The sequence below is a fragment of the Muntiacus reevesi genome, chromosome 18, assembly GCF_963930625.1.
Source record: "Muntiacus reevesi chromosome 18, mMunRee1.1, whole genome shotgun sequence".
NCBI classification, from domain to species: Eukaryota; Metazoa; Chordata; class Mammalia; order Artiodactyla; family Cervidae; genus Muntiacus; species Muntiacus reevesi.
The window spans coordinates 35,659,685-35,678,483 of record NC_089266.1 but is presented as its reverse complement, the minus strand read 5'-3'; the positions used below and the strand labels follow the sequence as shown (position 1 = coordinate 35,678,483).

General features: G+C 44.5%; 1 long non-coding RNA gene across 1 annotated transcript in view; it reads right to left on the bottom strand.

The window, feature by feature from the left end:
• The window catches only part of LOC136150020 (uncharacterized), a 30,207-nt gene extending 11,408 nt beyond the window's left edge, over nt 1-18,799 (bottom strand). Inside the window, exon 1 of the long non-coding RNA XR_010659735.1 lies at nt 18,774-18,799. This is a non-coding gene — a long non-coding RNA (uncharacterized lncRNA). The remainder of the gene's footprint in view (nt 1-18,773) is intronic.

Sequence of the window (18,799 nt, the reverse complement as noted above, 5' to 3'; positions counted from 1 at the left end):
CAGGAGAACAGGAGATGCGGGTTTGATCCCTGTGTCGTGAAGATCCTTGGAGGAGGGCATGGCAACCCACTCCAGTATTCTTGCCTGAAGAATTCCATGGTCAGAGGAGCCCATAGGGTTGCAAAGAGTCTGACATGACTGACGCGACTTAGTAGACATGCACACACTCGAGGAAAGAGTGAAGGCAAAAGGAAAAGGGGGCTGTAGAGGATGAAATGGTTAGATAGCATCACCAACTCAATGGATATGATTTTGAGCAAACTCCAGGAGATAGTGAAGGACAGGGCATCCTGGCATGTTGCAGTCCATTGGGTTGCAAAGAGTCAGACACAGCTTAGCAATGAACAACAAAAACGACAAAAGAGGTCCAAGAAAGCTCCCTCCCTCCTTTCACCATTTGAGATTATAGCAAAACAAACAAACAAAAAAGTCCATGAACCAGGAAGTGGGCCTTCACCAGACATTGAACCTTCTGGCATCTTGATCTTGAAATTCCCAGCCTCTAGAACTGTGAAAAATAAAGTTCTATTGTTTACAAACGACTCAGTCTATGTTATTTTGTTATATAGCAGTCCAAAGGGATTAAGATACACCTCTCAAGTTGTGACAACCAAAAATGGCTTCAAATATTGTCAAATTTACCCTGGAGGTAAAAAATCACCCTAGTTGAGAAATACTGATCTAGAATGCATTCTATAAGAGACAGCTCTTCCAAAAACCAACATTAGTGGGAAGGAGGGGGATGGCAGGGGAGGGGGTCATCTGTTCTACAATAAAAGAGACTAGATATTAATGACCACATATAATAAATACATTTTGATTGGATCTTGGATTTAAAGAAAAAAAATGCCCATAGAAGTCATATATTAGAAATTTGGAGAAATTTAAATAGGCACAGCTTATTAGGTGACATTAATTTATTCTTAATTGTTTTAGATGTCATGATAGTACTATAGTTACTTAGGAAGATCTTTATTCCAATCTTTGGGTATATACATGCAAAAATATTTAAGGGATAAGTCTTACATTGATTGAAACTTGCTTGTAAATGGTTCAGCAAAAAATTAAGTGAGTGGGACGGGGGAGAAAGGAGGGGGAGAGGAAGACAGAGTTCACACACAGATGTTGGGGAAATGTTAGCAACTGATGGACTTCATGGAAGAGTTCATAGTTACTTTTCTTCTGACTTTTAATTAAGCTTGAAATTTTTCAAAATAACAATTTAAGTGGAAAATGATAAAATTCGTGGAGGAATAAAAAATAGGTTCAGGCAAAAACTGAAAGGTGTCATCTCATTAGTGTCATTTCATGCTACAGTTTTCATCCGTGGATGTCCAGCTGGGTCTTTTTAAACATCTTTGGTCTTTATTTAAAATGTGCAATATTTACTCCAGCTTCTTAAACTTAGGGAATATAGCTACATTCCATAAGTTTAAGAAGAATTGTCTACATTCTTGGTTTACTAATTCTATCTTCTGTGTCCCATCTGGATTGGTTTTCACTAACTAATTTTTTTCCTACTTTTTATAGATCATAATATCTTGCTTATTTGCATGTTGATAATTTTTTATTGGACACTATTAATTTTATCTTGTTGGATGCTGTATATGTTTGAATTCCTATAAATATTCTTGAGCTTTAAAAAATGATAGGTAGAGGCTGGAAAAATCACTGAGGGAAAGAATTAGATGGAGGAGAGGAAACTCTTAAGGAGAGGAATTCTGGTGAAACAAAGTCGGTTGAGAAAGTGGGGAAAAACCAGTGTGAAGTCCTGGAAGCTCAAGAAGAAAGCATTTCAAAAAATATAGTGTTAAACACTATCACGTGCTGCTTTGAAGTTCAATAAGATGACAACAGAAAAATCCAACAAACATGGGCTTTGACCCAAGAAGTAGATCATTGGTGACCTTGATATTAATAAAATAGTGAGGACAAGAACCTAACTGAAGTTGCTTGTGGAAAAAATGGATTTGAGGAAGAATGAGAGCAAAGATAGACAATTCTGATGCTGAGGTTTGTTTAAGAAAAAGATATGAAGCAAGAGGTGGAGGGGGACATGGGCTTGGAGCAGGTTTTGGTTTTGCTTAGAAAGCATGATTCTGAAGATAGGGGATGTGAACACATATTTCCATGCCAGTAGGGATGATCTTCTAGACTGAAAAGGGGTGAAGGAGGGAAGGAGCTGAGTAGGTGAGAGGGGGTAGGATCCAGAAGACAAGGAGAATGGGTTGGGTTGGTGGGAAGAGACGATGAAAGTGAAAGTGAAAGGCCCTGAGTTGTGTCCGACTCTCTGCGATCCCATGGACTGTACAGTTCACGGAATTCTCCAGGCCAGAATACTGGAGTGGGTAGCCTTTTCCTTCTCCAGGGGATCATCCCAACCCAGGGATCGAACCCAGGTCTCACACATTGTAGGCAGATTCCTTACCAGCTGACCCACAAGGGAAGCCCAAGAATACTGTAGTGGGTAGCCTATCCCCTCTCCAGGGGATCTTCTCGACCCAGGACTTGAACCAGGGTTTCTTGCATTGCAGGCAGATTCTTTACCAACTGAGCTACCAGGGAAGTCGGATAGAGCTCCTCTAACATGTCTGTCTTCCCAAGCGATCACTAAAAAGAGACACAATTAGGCTGAGGAGGAGATGCTACAGATTTGAGAGAAACATGAGATAGTATATCAGAAAGCAGAAAGATGAAGGTGCTAGGAAATTGAAGCAGAATAGTGTGGCGGTGTTGCAAACTCGCCCATGGTCACGCATCAAAAATGAGTACAATCAATAAAAGAAGGTGATGTTCTCACAATGTGCAAAGAGTAGAGCTAAAGTTATCCTGTTATGATGACTTTATATTTTTAAATGACTGCTCAGGGACTCCCTTGGTGGTCCAATGGTAAAAAATCTGCCTGCCAACTCAGGGGACATGGGTTCAGTCCCTGATCCAGGAAGATTCCACATACCACAGGGCAACTAAGCCTGTGCTCTGCAAGAAGAGAAGCCATCACAACGAGAAGCCCATGCACCAAAGCTAGAGAGCAGCCTCCACTTGCCACAACTAGAGAAAGCCTGCGGGCAGCAACGAAGACCCAGCACAGCCATAAATAAATAAATAACTTTATTGTTAAAAAATAAATAAATAAATGACTGCTCAGAATCTGAGCCCCTTTCCCATATCAGAACCCCATTCCTACAGGTGGAAGCCCTCTCCCCGACCTTAACAGTCTTAGTGAGTGATATATGCCTCCTCCCAGCATAGAAGCCGAAATTTTCCAGACACTTACTCTCTTAGTCTCCTTTGAGGATGGGCCTGAGCACATGATCTAGGTACAGCCAACCAGTGCACTGTCCAGAATATCAAATCAGGAGCTAAGGAATAAAGAGAGATGGTGGAGCATCATCACTGACAGTGGTAGAGGGGGTGACAGCAACATCCGGCTCCTGGCATCACGGTGGCAGCCATACCAGTGGTAGCCTCCAGTTCCCAGTGCCATCAGCAATGTCACCGCAGTTAGCTCTCGGACAGCAGCAGAGGTGTCCTCTCCAGACTGGTTGTGTGCCGTAATTTTGGTTGTGGGTCTCAGCACATAACCTCCAACCTGGTTCTCCAGACCTCCCAGCAACTCTTTGAGCCAATCCATGTGTATGCAACCCAAATTACTTCATTTATAAAGTGGCACATTAATATCATAAAACCACTGAGTTAACTTTTGGATTAAGTAAGCAAATTCAATGTCCTATATCAGGGGTATTTTGTGGCCCAAATGAACAAATACGATCTCTCATGATAAACACAGTTTACAAGTTTTCTGCTTATCCCGGGCCTTATGGTTAAAGGTTAGATTCCTGTGAGATTAAACAAAAACAAAAAGCCTCTTGTCCTCTAATAGATGACTATCTTATGGAACATCTTTAGTTCCTTCTTTCTCAGTTCCAGTAAATACATTGAAAAGAACTGTTATGATAATGACAAGGAAGCAAGCATGTATAGTTTAATCATAAATTAGATCTTTGTTGATGCTTGACTAATCCCCAACAATGCTAACTTTTTCTCTTCCTTCTCGTTCTAAGATGGCAATAACCAGCAAAACACCTGCCTTCTCAAATAATTTTGGCAAAAATATGTTTCCTTTTCAGTCTCCCCTCAAACACCCTTGTGACCAATCATTTCTTTCGATTTTATTGGGTTGGCCAAAAAGTTCTTTCTGGTTTTTCCATAACATCTTATGGAAAAATCCAAACAAACATTTTGACCAACTCAACAACTACTAGCAACTGTATCTTTTGTGTCTTTTTTTTTTTTTTTTTTTTTTGTCTCATTGCATTGGTTAGAACTCTCAGATAATTATTAAGTAATGAGGTGAGATGACTCTGGCTGTTTTTTCAGTCATGCAGGGGACAAATGTAAATCAATTCTCCAGCATAGGTGTAACTCTAGACTTTGGGAGGGGGTGACATGGGAATCTGATGTGTATGACTCGGTCCAGAAACCACCCCCGCCCCAGCCTGCACAGCAGGAAGTGAGCACTCGACAGAACTGAAACCACCCCCCACTCTACCCCATGGAAAAATTGTCTTCCACTAAACCAGTCCCTGAAGCCAAAATGGTTGGGGACCACTGCATTAATCCATTCACTCATCCATCCATCCAATATGGAAAGAGTGACTGTAAGTAAAAGTGTTAGTTGCTCAGTTGTGTTCAAGCCTTTGCGACCCCATGCGACCCCATATAGCCCACCAGGCTCCTCTGTCCATGGGATTCTCCAGGCAAGAATACTGGAGTGGGTTGCCATTCCCTTCTCCCGATGATCATCCAGACCCACGGATCTAACCCAGGTCTCTTGCACTGCAGGCAGATTCTTTACCGTTTGAGCTACCAGGGAAGCCCCAGAGAGTGACTACCACCCACCAAACTGTTTTAGGTACTGAGAATACCCCAGTGAAAGAGACATCATTCCTGCTCTCACAAAGCTTACTGTCTAGCAGAGCAGACATAATAGACAACAAACAAATAAACTAAAAGGCAATTTCACCAGTGACAAGTGCTTCTTTAAAAAAACAGCATGAGGGGCTTGCCTGGTGGCCCAGTGATAAAGAATCCATCTCCCAGTGCAGGAGACACAGGTTCATCCCTGGTCCCAGAAGATCCCACAGGCCATGGAGCAACCAAGCCCCTGCAGCCCAGCTACTGAGCCAGCGCTCTAGAGCTTGGGAACCACAACTATTGAGCCCAAGTGCCACAAATACTGGAACCTGTGGGCCCTAGAGTCCCTGCTCCACAACAAGAGAAGCCACTGAGATGAGAACCCCGCTCATGGCCACTAGAGAGTAGCCCCTACTCACCACAGCTAGAGACCCAGCATAGCCAAAAATAAATAAACAAGTAGATGAAATAAAAAAACAAAACAAAACAGTATGAGGACACAGTGGCTTCTCTTTCCAGGGATCTGCAAGCTAATCTGAGTGTGACTTTGTATAAAGCCTAAAAAGCTTGAAATACATTACACATGGCTAATACATCATGCAGCTGGGCCCTGGCCTCCTGGTGAGCAGATCAGGTCTCCCAAAGTCCCGCTATCAGGATGCACCAGGTGTCCTGAGAGAAGAGGGGGAGGCCCACCCGCAGCTGCTCTGGAGCAGGGGGACAGGGGCACAGTGGCAACTGCGATCTTTGCTTTCAGCCTATTGTGTTGTGCTGCAGCTTAAGTGGGCCCAGTGAAACAGATTTTCTGATGATATTATCCAGTTTGCACTAAACCAACCCTCCAAGACTGGACACACGCCTTGCACAGATACACAGATTGAAGATAAACCAGTAAAATGAGTACACGACCCAAACAAGGAGACAGCAGACCTGACACCTCTCTTATTTCTGGTAGAAGTCCTTCTACAGCCATGTATGATATGAAAACAATGATGAACTAGTCAGATTTGATAAAAATCTGGCAAATGAGCAACAGAACAGGAGAGAGAGAGATGATCAAAAAGAATGTTTGAACTACATGTTTACATCCACACTAATTAATGCTTTTGACCCTGAGCATATAGTCAGTTTTGAGAAAATTATAGCAGCAGTGTGAGTAATTATAAATACAGTAAGTAACTAGAATAATCAGTAGCATGTGTTCAAAAAAATGTTGTTTAGCTTCCCCACAGGGAAGCTCTGTTGTCAATGGTAGAATCACCTAAATCTGAAAATCATTTGGTGAGAGCAAATTTCTCAATGGATCCAGGACCACTCTTAATCCATCAGCACAATATCAGACCCAAAGTAGGTGCCCCGCGCTCCAAAACGTGTTCAAACATATTTGACGGTGGGCCATCAATCTCCTGCCTATAAAATGGGGGTGATCACACCTGCTCTTCCTCAGGCCGAGGTCTGGTGGCCAGATCAAATTCCACCTCCTTCCTGTCTCAGACTCTCTCCTCTTGTTCTCACCAGAAGTACCCCGCTCAGGCCTCACACTGCTGACCACCTGGGACACCTGCATCATCTCCTTGTGGATTCCCCCACCTCCCATCTTGCTTACCTCCATTTCACTCTGGCTCTGAATGATCCTTCCAACATGCCTAAAAGCTTGGGTGGCTCTCTGCGGCTGGTTGGACACAACCCAGATTTCTCAGCTGGGCACACAGGGCCTCCAAGAAGAGGATCCCAGCTTCGCCTCACCTCCTCTAGACACCACATCCCATCTCACCAAGCACCCAATAGACAAACTACTTATAGTTCTTTGCAAATATCTCCAAGGTCATCAGTCCCACTTGACACATCTCTCTGTTTATTTCTTCTAACTCTCTGGGTTGAGTCTGAATAGAATCTCTTCCACCAAACCTTCCTTGACTCATCCCCTCCCAGATCTGGGCTGAAGACCAGCCCTCTTAGTGCCCTTATTACAGTGGCTGTTATTTCTGGTTTTGTTCTTTGATCTCCACTCCTCAAAGGGCTTCCCAGGTAGCTCAGTGGGTAAAGAATCCACATGCCAATACATGAGATGCAAGAGACTAGGGTTCGATCCCTGGGTCGAGAAGATCCCCTAGGGGAGGGCATGGCAACCCACTCCAGCATTCTTGCCTGGAGAATCCCATGGACAGAGGAGTCTGGTGGGCTACAGTTCATGAGGTCGCAAAGAGTCAGACATGACTGAAGTGACTAAGCACACTCTTTAAAAGCAGGATGTAGATCTACAACCAGAGTTTCAGTAAAGAGGCTTCAATGAATATCTGCTGCAAGGATAACTAGATAAAAGAATGAAATACCCAATGTGGGGAGGGTGTTCAGACACTCATTTAAGATCTCAATCAAAAGCTCCAGCAGATTCCCCACAAGGAAGGATAAACCTTGTAGAAATCCATCCTTCAGGGATGTCAATCACTCTACAAGGTTCCAAACCTTACCTCTAGCCTTGGGTTTGGCCCCCATCTTTCCCTGGACTGTGTTGTCTTCCACACGTACACCTGCTCTTTCTCTCTTTGTCATCAGATTGCAAACCTGTGCCCTGAGTATTCTCTCAGCAGCAAGCGTCTGGATCTGCAGGCTTGGGGAAGGCACACATCTTGGTCTTTTGCCCTGAACACATACAGGAAGTGAGCCAGCCAGGCAGGCAGCCACAGCTATATTTAGATTTCTGTCACCTGATGGGGTCACCCATTAATCAGGGGACAGTGACAGCTGTGGCATTTCGGGAGTAAACTGAGGTGGGTCCTTGGGCAGTGAGGAGGGGGCTAGATGTCTGGGCAGCGACCCCAGATTCATTCAAGCAAGACACAGGGCAGAGATGAGAATGCGTGGCTTACATGAAAGCTGGAAAGATGGAGGTCAGACCCAAGGGGGACCGGGACTTGAGGGAGAAATCAGTGCCTGGCTTGGGCACAGGAGAAGCCTGGAAGATCAGTAGGAAGAGGGCCTTAGCTGGTCGGGCCCCTTCCTGCCGGGTGAGCTGCGGCTGAGTGAGTGGCTCTCTGACAGGCAGTAAGCCCAGCCGTGGTCAGCAGAAAGAGCTGCGGTCACCAGACCCCATCCACAAGGGAGAAACAAGAAAGAAGCAGGCATGCAGGATTTTTTTTTTTTTTCAAGCCCTAAAGGCACTCCTTGCCCCAGATTTGGTTTATTAAATGACTCCCCTGGGAGCCAGGGAATAGGTCTTAAGTCATCATTGATCCAGTTGCTTTTCCTTCCTTCATCTCTAGAATACAACCCCACCCGTCTGGTGGAGCCATCACAAGAATCTCCTGGGACTTCCCTGGTGGTCCAGTGGTAAAGACTGCGCTCACAATGCAGGCGGCCCGGGTTTGATCCCTGGTCAGGGAACAAGAACCCACATGCCGCAACTAAGACCTGGCACAGCCAAATTAATTAGGGGAAAAAAAAGAATCTCTTGCCCTGACTTTGCCCCTCTGGGCTATTTCTGGCCCTGCCCACAAGGGTTGACTCCTCAAGACTAAATTCTATCTGAAGCAGCCCAGGGCTGTCCATCACTCCAGGGTCACCCACGTCCCTCAGTCTGACTCTCAAAGTCCTTCATGTTCTGACACTCGGCCTTCTCCCCAGACCTTTTTTTCAACAGCGTTTCAAGGTATGGTGACATAAAAGAAACAGCACATATCTAAAGTATACACTTTTGGGAATTCCCTGATGATTCAGTGGTTAGGACTCAGCTCTTTCATTGCCAGAGCCCAGGTCCAATCCCGAGATGGGGAACTAACATTCCACAAGCCAGTGGCATGGCCAAAAAAAAAAAAAAAAAAAAGTACAGTTTGTTAAGTTTTGATGTGTACAAAAATATATATCCCATACACCAACAACACAGTCAATATAATGAACATATTTATCACCTCCCCCAAATTTTTGCATGTCCTTTTTGTCATCCCTTCTTCCCACTTCTCCCCCCATCCCCCACACACAACAACTCCTGATACATTTTCTGTCACTATAAATTAGCTTGCAGTTTGGGGTGGGGGAATTGTTATGCATAGATGAACTCATACAGTACACATGCCTTTTTGTCCAGAGTCACTCAGCACAATTATTCTGAGATTCATCCTTGTTGTAGCGTGGATCAACAAGGCACTTCTGTTTATTGCTTAGATTAATATTTTCCATTGTATGAATGTACTGCAAGTTGTTTATCCATTTGCCTGTGGATGAACATTTGAATTGCTCCCAGTTTTTGATTCCCAAATAAAGCATCTCTGAGTGCTTGTGTACAAATCTTCACCTGGCCATGTGCTTTCATTTCTCTTGGGTAAATAAATAGGGGATCTGTGGCGGAAGTGGGTCTCATAACTTTTTCAAAAACTACCAAAGTATTTTCCGTGGAGTGGTTGCTTCATTTTAAGTTCCTACCAGAATGTAAAAGATCACTCACATGCTCACAGAGACTTGAATGGTGAGTCTCTTTATTGCTGTCATTCTAACAAGTGTGTAGACTGAGATTTCAATTTGTATTCTCCTAACCACTAAATGGACTTCCCTAGTGGCTCAGCAGTAAAGAATCTGCCCGCAAAGCAGGAGATTCGGGTTTGATCCTTGGGTCAGGAAGATCCCCTGAAGTAGGAAATGGCAACCCACTCCAGTATTCTTGCCTGGAAAATTCCATGGACAGAGGACCCTGGCGGGCTACAGTCCATGGGGTCGCAAAAGAGTTGAACATGACTTAGCGACTAAACAACAAAACCAACGTTATGCTGGAGATGCTTTCAATGACTCAGTTGCAATTTGCAAACACTGGATCATCGTAAAAGCAAGAGAGTTCCAGAAAAACATCTATTTCTGCTTTATTGACTACACCAAAGCCTTCGACTCTGTGGATCACAATAAACTGTGGAAAATTCTGAAAGAGATGGGAATATCAGACCACCTGACCTGCCTCTTGAGAAACCTGTATGCAGGTCAGGAAGCAACAGTTAGAACTGGACATGGAACAACAGACTGGTTCCAAATAGGAAAAGGAGTACGTCAAGGCTGTATATTGTTACCCTGCCTATTTAACTTATATGCAGAGTACATCATGAGAAACGCTGGGCTGGAAGAAGCACAAGCTGGAATCAAGATTGCCGAGAGAAATATCAATAACCTAAGATATGCAGATGACACCACCCTTATGGCAGAGAGTGAAGAGGAACTGAAAAGCCTCTTGATGAAAGTGAAAGAGGAGAGTGAAAAAGTTGGCTTAAAGCTTAACATTCAGAAAACTAAGATCAAGGCATCTGGTCCTATCACCTCATGGTAAATAGATGGGGAGACAGTAGAAACAGTGTCAGACTTTATTTTTGGGGGCTCTAAAATCACTGCGGATGGTGACTGCAACCATGAAATTAAAAGACGCTTACTCCTTGGAAGGAAAGTTATGACCAACCTAGACAGCATATTAAAAAGCAGAGACATTACTTTGCCAACAAAGTTCCATCTGGTCAAGGCTATGATTTTTCCAGTGGTCATGTATGGATGTGAGAGTTGGACTGTCAAGAAAGCTGAGCGCCGAAGAATTGATGCTTTTGAACTGTGGTGTTGGAGAAGACTCTTGAGAGTTCCTTGGACTGCAAGGAGATCCAACCAGTCCATCCTAAAGGAGATCAATCCTGGGTGTTCATTGGAAGGACTGATGCTGAAGCTGAAACTCCAATACTTTGGCCATCTCATGCGAAGAGTTGACTCATTGGAAAAGACCCTGATGCTGGGAGGGATTGGGGGCAGGAGGAGAAGGGGACAACAGAGGATGAGATGGCTGGATGGCATCACTGACTCGATGGGAATGAGTTTGAGTAAACTCCGGGAGTTGGTGATAGACAGGGAGGCCTGGCGTGCTGCGATTCATGGGGTCGCAAAGAGTCGGACACGACTGAACGACTGAACTGACTAACTGACTAACTATATCTTCTTTGGTGAAGTGTCCAAATATTTTCCCCATTTTTTAATTGGATTATTTGTTTTCTTAGTAAGTTTTCAGAGTTCAGGTTTTTAAGAGATATATGATTTTCACATATTTTCCAGTCTCTGGCTTATCTTTTTATTCTCTTAATGGTGTCCTATCTTCAATGAAGAGATGTTTCTAATCTTGGCGAAGTTTAATTTATTGATTTTTTTTCTTTTAGGATAGTGCTTTTAATGTAGTATCTAAGAAATCTTGGCTAAATCTAAGGTCAGAGAGATTTTCTCCTGTGTTTTTGTCTAGAAGTTGTATAATATTGAATTTTCTATTTAGTTCCATGGTTCATTTTGAGTGTTTGGTTTTGCTTGGTCTGTTTTGGTTTTCAGTTGTTCTGTTTTGTTTGCCTGGGGATGTCCCATGATTTCAGCACTATTTTTTTTTTAAAGACTATTCTTTCTTTCTGCACTGAATTGCCTTTGTACCTTTGTTGAAAATCAATTGACCATATATGTGTACATCTATTTCTGAACACTCTATTCTGTTCCATTGACCTATTTAAGGAATTGAAAAACAAGCCTTTCTTCAGGGAATTGCCTTTGCATCTTTGTTAAAAAACCAACTGACCATATAAATACAAGTCTATTTCTTGACTTTATATTCTGTTCCAAAGACCTATTTGTATGTTTGATACATTTGTACTGATAATACATTTCTTTTAAGTATTTATTTATATTGCTGCACTGGGTCTTTCTTGCAGCCATGTGGGACCTTTTCAGTTCCTGCATGTGGGATCTAGTTCCTTGACCAGGGATCAAACCCATGTCCCCTGCACTAGGAGTTCAGAGTCTTGGCCACTGGACCATCAGGGAAGCCCAACACATTGCTTTGATTATTTGAGCTTTATAATAAGTCTTGAATCAGGTATTATTAAGTCCTCCATCTTTGTTCTTCTTCCATGTTACATTGGCCATTATCCATCTTTGCATCTCCACCTCAATTTTAGAATCAACTTGTTCCACCAAAAAAGCCCACTGAGATTTTGATTTGAATCATGTTGATTTTGTAGATCAACTTGCAGAGAATGGACATTTACTAGTATTGAGTCTTTTGACCCATGAATATAATATAGGTCTCTATTTGGGATTTCTTTTCATTTCTCTGTAGTCTTCAACGTGCAAGTCCTACATGTCCTTGTCAGATGTCTCCCCAAGTAGTTAATATTTTTATGGTATTTTGAAAATTTTCAGTATCTGATTAATCATTGCTGTTACATAATTTAGTTTTCTATTGTATCCTGCAACATTATTAAACTCATTAATTTTAGTATTTGTTTTGTGATTCTATAGAATTCTAGATTGATGGGTGGTTTGTTTGTTTTTTTACATTTAGAACTTTTAAAATGCTTCTCCCCTATCTTCTAGGTCACCCTGATTCCAATAAGGAGATTAATGAAAAATGTGTTTCTCTAGCTGTAATGTACCCTTTCTTCTTATGGCTGCTTTTAGATTTTTTCTTTATTGCTAGTTTAAATTTTGATATACTTTGGTGTCATTTTCTTCACATTTCTTGTGTTTTTGGTTCTTTGAGTTTCTTGGATATGTGGGTTTATATTTTTTATCAAATTGGAAAAAAAAAGTCTCTACTTAACATGCTCTTGTCCACTAATTCCATCATCTCTGTCATTTCTGGGTCTGTTTGATTGACTGATGTTTCTCCCCATTATGAAGTGTAGCTTCCTGATTCATCAAATGCTTAGAAATTTTTCATCAAGAGATGTTATTTTATTTTCCATTATGGTTCATTATAGGATATTGAATATAGTCCCTTGCGCTATATAGTAAGACTTAGCTTTTTATCTGTTGATTTACAGTGTTATGTTAATTTCTGATGTACAGCAAAGTGATTCAGTTACACAGTTACACAATAATATTGAATTATTATCCTCCAAAATCCTTGCTACCACCTGCTGTATTGTATATTTATTTGTGTTATGTTTCCTGTCATGACTGTTCCCTATCTAGAAAATAAACTGTAGGAGAGCAGAGATATATGTTTTGTGCACTTCTGTATCCCCCAAGCATAGAGAACAGAGCACATGACAAGTGCTTATTAAACATATTTTGGAGGAGAAAAGGGTTGATCTTGTTTTTTAAGATTAATTAATTTATTTGGCTGCGTCGGTCTTAGTTGCAGGATGAGCAAACTAGGTCCTTGACCAGGGATCAAATCCGGGTGCCCAGCATTGGAAGCACAGTCTTTAACCACCGGACCATCAGGGAAGCCCTAACCAATGAGTGTGAAGTGGGGAAAAAAAAAAAAAAAAAGCAGCACGTGGTCAGGCGGGTTGGAGAAGATGGGAATCTTCTTTCCCTGTCTGGGTTCTCAGCTCTCCAGCCAGTATCTGCTTTCCGCTGCTCCTCCTCTAGCCCAGACTGTAGAAATTCCCATGGTTTTTACGCGCAGGCTGGCTTGGGCTCTGCCAGGCTCCTCTGTGTGTTGTTCAGTCCCGTCCGACTCTTTGCGACCCGATGGACTGCAGCACGCCAGGCTTTCCTGTCCTTTCCCATCTCCTGGAGCTTGCTCAGACTCAAGTGCATTGAATCGGTGATGCCATCCAACCATCTCGTACTCCGTCGTCCCCTTCTCTTTCGGTCTTCAATCTTTCCCAGCATCAGGGTCTTTCTAATGAGTCTGTTAAGCGAGTCTTGTCTGGTTTGACAATTAGGAGAGGGGCGCCTTCTGGTGGTAGAGGGGAGAATATCTGCAGACTTTCAGAGGAGACTCCACTGAGGACCCCAGGAAAAAGGTGCACAGAGGCAGAAGCAGGGTTTAGCCGCACCAGCCAGGCTTTAGCTTTCTGAATCTTTTCAGTTCAGTGGGTGCTGAAGTGGTTCCTTCCCTCATTCAGTTTTGGAGAATGCCAGGGCAGCAATCACAAGCAGTGCTCTCCAAGCAGCGGTCACAGGGACTCCAAACTGTTCCATGTCCACAGGCAGGAATTCCCTCCATCTCAGAATTCTTCCTTCAGGGGTAACCTTGTACTTCTCATTTCTGGAATGTGCACATCTCTCCATTCAGGCCTAGGCCTCAGGGCCTCTCTGGCATGGAGAACACCCCGGTGGCACCTAGTCTGAGAGGTCCAGCCTTGGTCAGACTGCCTGGGTGGCCCGAGTACCACTCCCCTGCAGCTTTGCCTTCATCCCAACACCGTGGATCTCCCGCCCATGACGGCGCTGGGGTCCCACTTTGCTTTGTGGCTTCCCCTTCCTGTTGCCCCCGAAGCAAACCCTTAGCTCTTTCACATCAGAGTTGCACTGCAAAATTCAGTAGTGTCCCAAGTAACAAATTAATAGTTGAAGCTCTAGTTGCTTTCAGAAATATGTGGACTTCCCCCCCCGCCCCTCTCCTGAGGCCCTTCCTCCCTCAGAAATTCCACCGATTTGCTCCCCTTCATCTTCTTTTTAAATTTATTGTTTACTTGGCTGCACCGGGTCTTAGTTGCCTATGTAGAATCTTCCATCATGGTTTGGGCATGTGGGGTCTTTAGTTGTGGCATGTGGGCTCTAGTCCCCTGACCAGGGATTGAACCCAGGCCCTCTGCATTTCAAGCAGAGTCTTAGCTGCTGGACCACCAGGGAAGTCCCCTGGTCTGCTCTTCTTTTTAATTTCTTCTCCTCAGCTCTGCTACTTCTCATAGAGGAAAAAAAAAGTTTCAGTGGGAAACTATGCATTATGTAAACTCTAGAGGTCATCCCTCTGAGTTTTCTGATCCTAGTCCTCTATAAAGTGTAGAGATAATTGATAGCAAGACAGAAATGATTCTTATCTAGAGCTATGGAAATTCAGTCCTATCCTGTAGAGGCTGGCTTTCTCCCCACCCACCCTCTTGGTGGAAAAACCAGTTTGGCTCACATCTGCACATTTATTTCAATACTCTTGATCTATAAATTTGTCTGTTCTTTGGATTTTCTTTCAAATCTACTCTAATGTCTGCCTGGTTGCCTCATTGATTAATTAGTAGGATAAAGAACTTTAACAGGTGCTCATTTTTATACCTGCATGAGATTCATGATTTTATCTCTCTTTTTTTGTAATTTTATTTACTTTTGGCTGTGCTGAGTCTTCATTGCTGGGTGGGCTTTTCTCTAGTTGCTGTGAGCTGGGGTTACTCTGCAGTTGCAGTGCGAAGGCTTCTCACTGCAGTGGCTTCTCTTGTTGCAGAGCGCGGGCTCCAGGGTGCTTGGGCTTCAGTAGTTTTGGCTTCCAGGCTTCTAGAACACAAGCTCAGTAGTTGCGGTACACAGGCTTAGTTGCTCCAAGGCATGTAGGATCTTCCTGGACCAGGGATCAAACCTGTGTCTCCTGCATTGGCGGGCAGATTCTTTACCACTGAGCCACCAGGGAAGCCCATGATTTTATATTTCATTGAAAATTATCTTTTGGGACATTCCTGGTGTGGTCCAGTGGTTAAGAATCTGTTTTCCAATGGAGGGGATGCGTGTTTGATCCTTGGTCAGGGGACTGAGATCCCAAGGGCCGCTGAGCAACGAAGTCCATGTGCCAAGTTTCTGGAGCCCATGGGCTCTGGAGCCCACGTGCCACAACTAGAGAGCCCTACGCTGCATGATGCAACTAAGATTCCACTGGCTGGAACTGACACCCAAGGCAGCCTAATTAATTTTGTAAAGAGACTACCAAGGCAAGATTAAAGGAGTGAAGGCCTCGCACACACCCTGATCCTTATCAGCAAACCCACCCTAGAACCACTGCTATCAAACTCTTCACCAAATCTTCCCTGGTTGGGACACATGGGTTTTCAGGCTACCACCTCTCTGTGCCCCCCTTTGCCTGGCAAAGCAATAAAGCTATTCTTTTCTACTTCATGCAGGAATCTGTCCGAGATTCAGTTCAGCACTGGTGCACAGAGGCTGAGTTTTGGGCATCAAATTAATGTTTAACTGGGGCGGAGTTCCACTTCGGGATGACAAGAAAGGTCTGGAGAGGGATGCTGGTGATGATTACACAACAGTGTAAATGTACTTAATGTCACTGAACTCTACACTTAAAAATGGCAAAAATGGTAAATTTTATGTTATGTATATTTTATCAAAAAAAAAAAGAAAAAAGAGTGGCTCATTTGAATACTTTCTTGGGTAGGTCCCTGTGAGTAAAGTTGAAATTGGACAAGATTTCACAGCTTCTCAGAGACTGATCTTCTGTGTATGTGTGATTTTTAAAAATAAACCTTCCTCCTTCCACCAAATCCCCTCAGTTCTCAACCAAACAGCAAACAACTGTGACCCACCATTTAGAAGTTTCCATGGAACAGAATGGAGGAGATTAAAAAAAAACAAAAGAAGGAGCTGGCAGTGTTAGAGGGTGAAACTGTCCTGATGGTGTGATACTAGTTCTGAAAGGATTGTCTGGGTAAACAAATGACCTTGAAACCATCTCTGAACTGGCTTAGATGTGTACAAGAGGGTTTGGTAGGATTCAGGAGATACTGCTGCTGCTGCTGCTGCGGCTGCTAAGTCGCTTCAGTCCTGTCCAACTCTGTGCGACCCCATAGACAGCAGCCCACCAGGGTCCTCTGTCCCTGGGATTCTCCAGGCAAGAACACGGAGTGGGTTGACATTTCCCTCTCTGAAGAAATATTAGTTTCCTGTTGGTGGCTGTGCCAAATTACCACAAATACAGGGGCTTAAGACAGCACAAGTGTACTCTTCTACAGTTCTGGATGTCAGGTGTCCCAAATAAGCTGGCAGGCCTGGTTCCTTCTGCAGGCTTTCAGGGAGAACCTGTTGCTCTGCCTTTTCTCACTCCCGGGTGCTGCCGGCTTTCCTCGGCTCATGACCCCTCTTCCATCACTCCAGCCTCTTGCTTCCATGGTCATGGCTCCTACCCTGACTCTGACCTTCCTGCCTCCCTCTTGGGAAGAGCCCTTCCATCCAAGTCCTGCTACCCTGTTTCAGGACGTTGGCATTCTGGTTCAGTGGAGTCACTTGAGCTGCATTGGGAAATGTGAAGTGAAAGTCACTCAGTCGTGTCCAACTCTTTGTGACCCCTTGGGCTATACAGTCCATGGAATTCTCCAGGCCAGAATACTGGAGGGAGTAGCCTTTCCCTTCTCCAGGGGATCTTCCCAACCCAGGGGTCAAACCCAGGTCTCCTGCACTGCAGGTGGATTCTTTTCCAGCTGAGCCACAAGAGACAAGGGAAGTGTTGGGAAGGACCTCACTCAAATCTGAGTTTGCCGAGTTGAGTGCTTTTCCCACTCTACCAGGTTGCCCAACTGTGCCTTATGTTCAAGGTGGCAAACTCCATTAAGCTTCGGCTCCTCCCTTCAGTGGCCACTACTTCCAAGGTGCCAGCTGCCACCACAAGGGTTGCTCCCACACCGAGAGCTTCAACCCATTGGTTTTGATTCTGTTTTGATGCCACGCAACACAAGTGGAAACTTCTTCCCTGTGTCAGCAGGGAAGTCAGAAACCACAGCCTCTGGGTATGTTATTTCTGTCCACATGACTCCATACAACCCTGTCTTCAGCGGTTGTTCATGGCAGGAATTAGTGAACACTGGTGAAGGGGCACAACGAATAAGACCTTTCTGTTATAGGTGGCTGGGCCACCTTAGGGAGAAGAAACAGCACAGCAGAAGCTGTGTGTTACCTGGCAGGATGTTAACCAGGACACTGAGTCGTGGGGGGTAAGGAATGGATTAGACTCCCTTCTGAGTCTCCTCTAGTCTGATCGTCACTGGCTTTGTGACTTTAAGCGGTGAACGTCTTAGTTGCCCAGCCTTACCTCCAAGGTCTTGTCCATTCTGACCAAAATAAGAACTGTTGCTTTTTTCCCCCTTTCTTTTAGTTTAAGGTAGTTTGATACTTTTAACCACAGACAGGGTGATAAAGTTGTCCAGCCTGACCTCTGCTCAGAATCCTGAGAGGAAAGTTCCACAGATGACCACCAGAGGGCGTCTTGATCCCTGCAGGGACCTCTCCTGCAGGAAGCAGTTCAGATGTGCTGCTGCTGCTGCTGCTAAGTCGCTTCAGTCGTGTCCGACTCTGTGCGACCCCATAGACGGCAGCCCACCAGGCTCCCCCGTCCCTGGGATTCTCCAGGCAAGAACACTGGAGTGGGTTGCCATTTCCTTCTCCAATGCATGAAAGTGAAAAGTGGAAGTGAAGTCGCTCAGTCATGTCCGACTCTTAGCAACCCCATGGACTGCAGCCTACCAGGCTCCTCCATCCATGGGATTTTCCAGGCAAGAGTACTGGAGTGGGGTGCCATTGCCTTCTCCGTCAGATGTGCTAGAAGAAGGCCAAACAGACCACCCCAACTTCCTGTCCTCCTCCTGTGGTGGGAAGCCAGAGGCGGGGCCAGGGAAAGTGTGGGCGCCAGGAAGTGGGCAGGTCCACCTGATGGGGGCTCTCAACTTTGCTCTCAGACTCCCTCCGTCAACACAGTCACTCCCCACCAGACACACAACCATCTGCTGCTGCCCAGACGCTCTGGGTTGGTCTCTCCACATTCTCTCCCCTTGGTGAGCTCCTACACATCCTTCAAGGCCCAGTTCAAATGCCCTCTCAGCCCTCTCGTTTTGTGCTCCCATGGCACTAGTCTTCATTGGTTTCAATGGTAATCACTTATGTGCCCTTCTGCCCTGAAGAACATGGGTTCCCCAAGGGAGACTTGCTCAGCTCAAAGCAGAGTCCTGGCACACAGCAAGGGGCATTGAACCTCACCAGCATTATATTGTTTCCAGCTTCCTTCTGTACCTGAGAGGCTTTCCTGAGGGCCAGTGCTGTGTTTAATTCTTCTCTCTGGCCCTCAAACCACCAGCATGCGACCAGGCAAAGTAGGCCCTCAAGGTTACTAGAATGGAGTTGCCTCCTTTGGGTATGTAACTCACTTATTTTCCCTGTAGATGACTTGGCT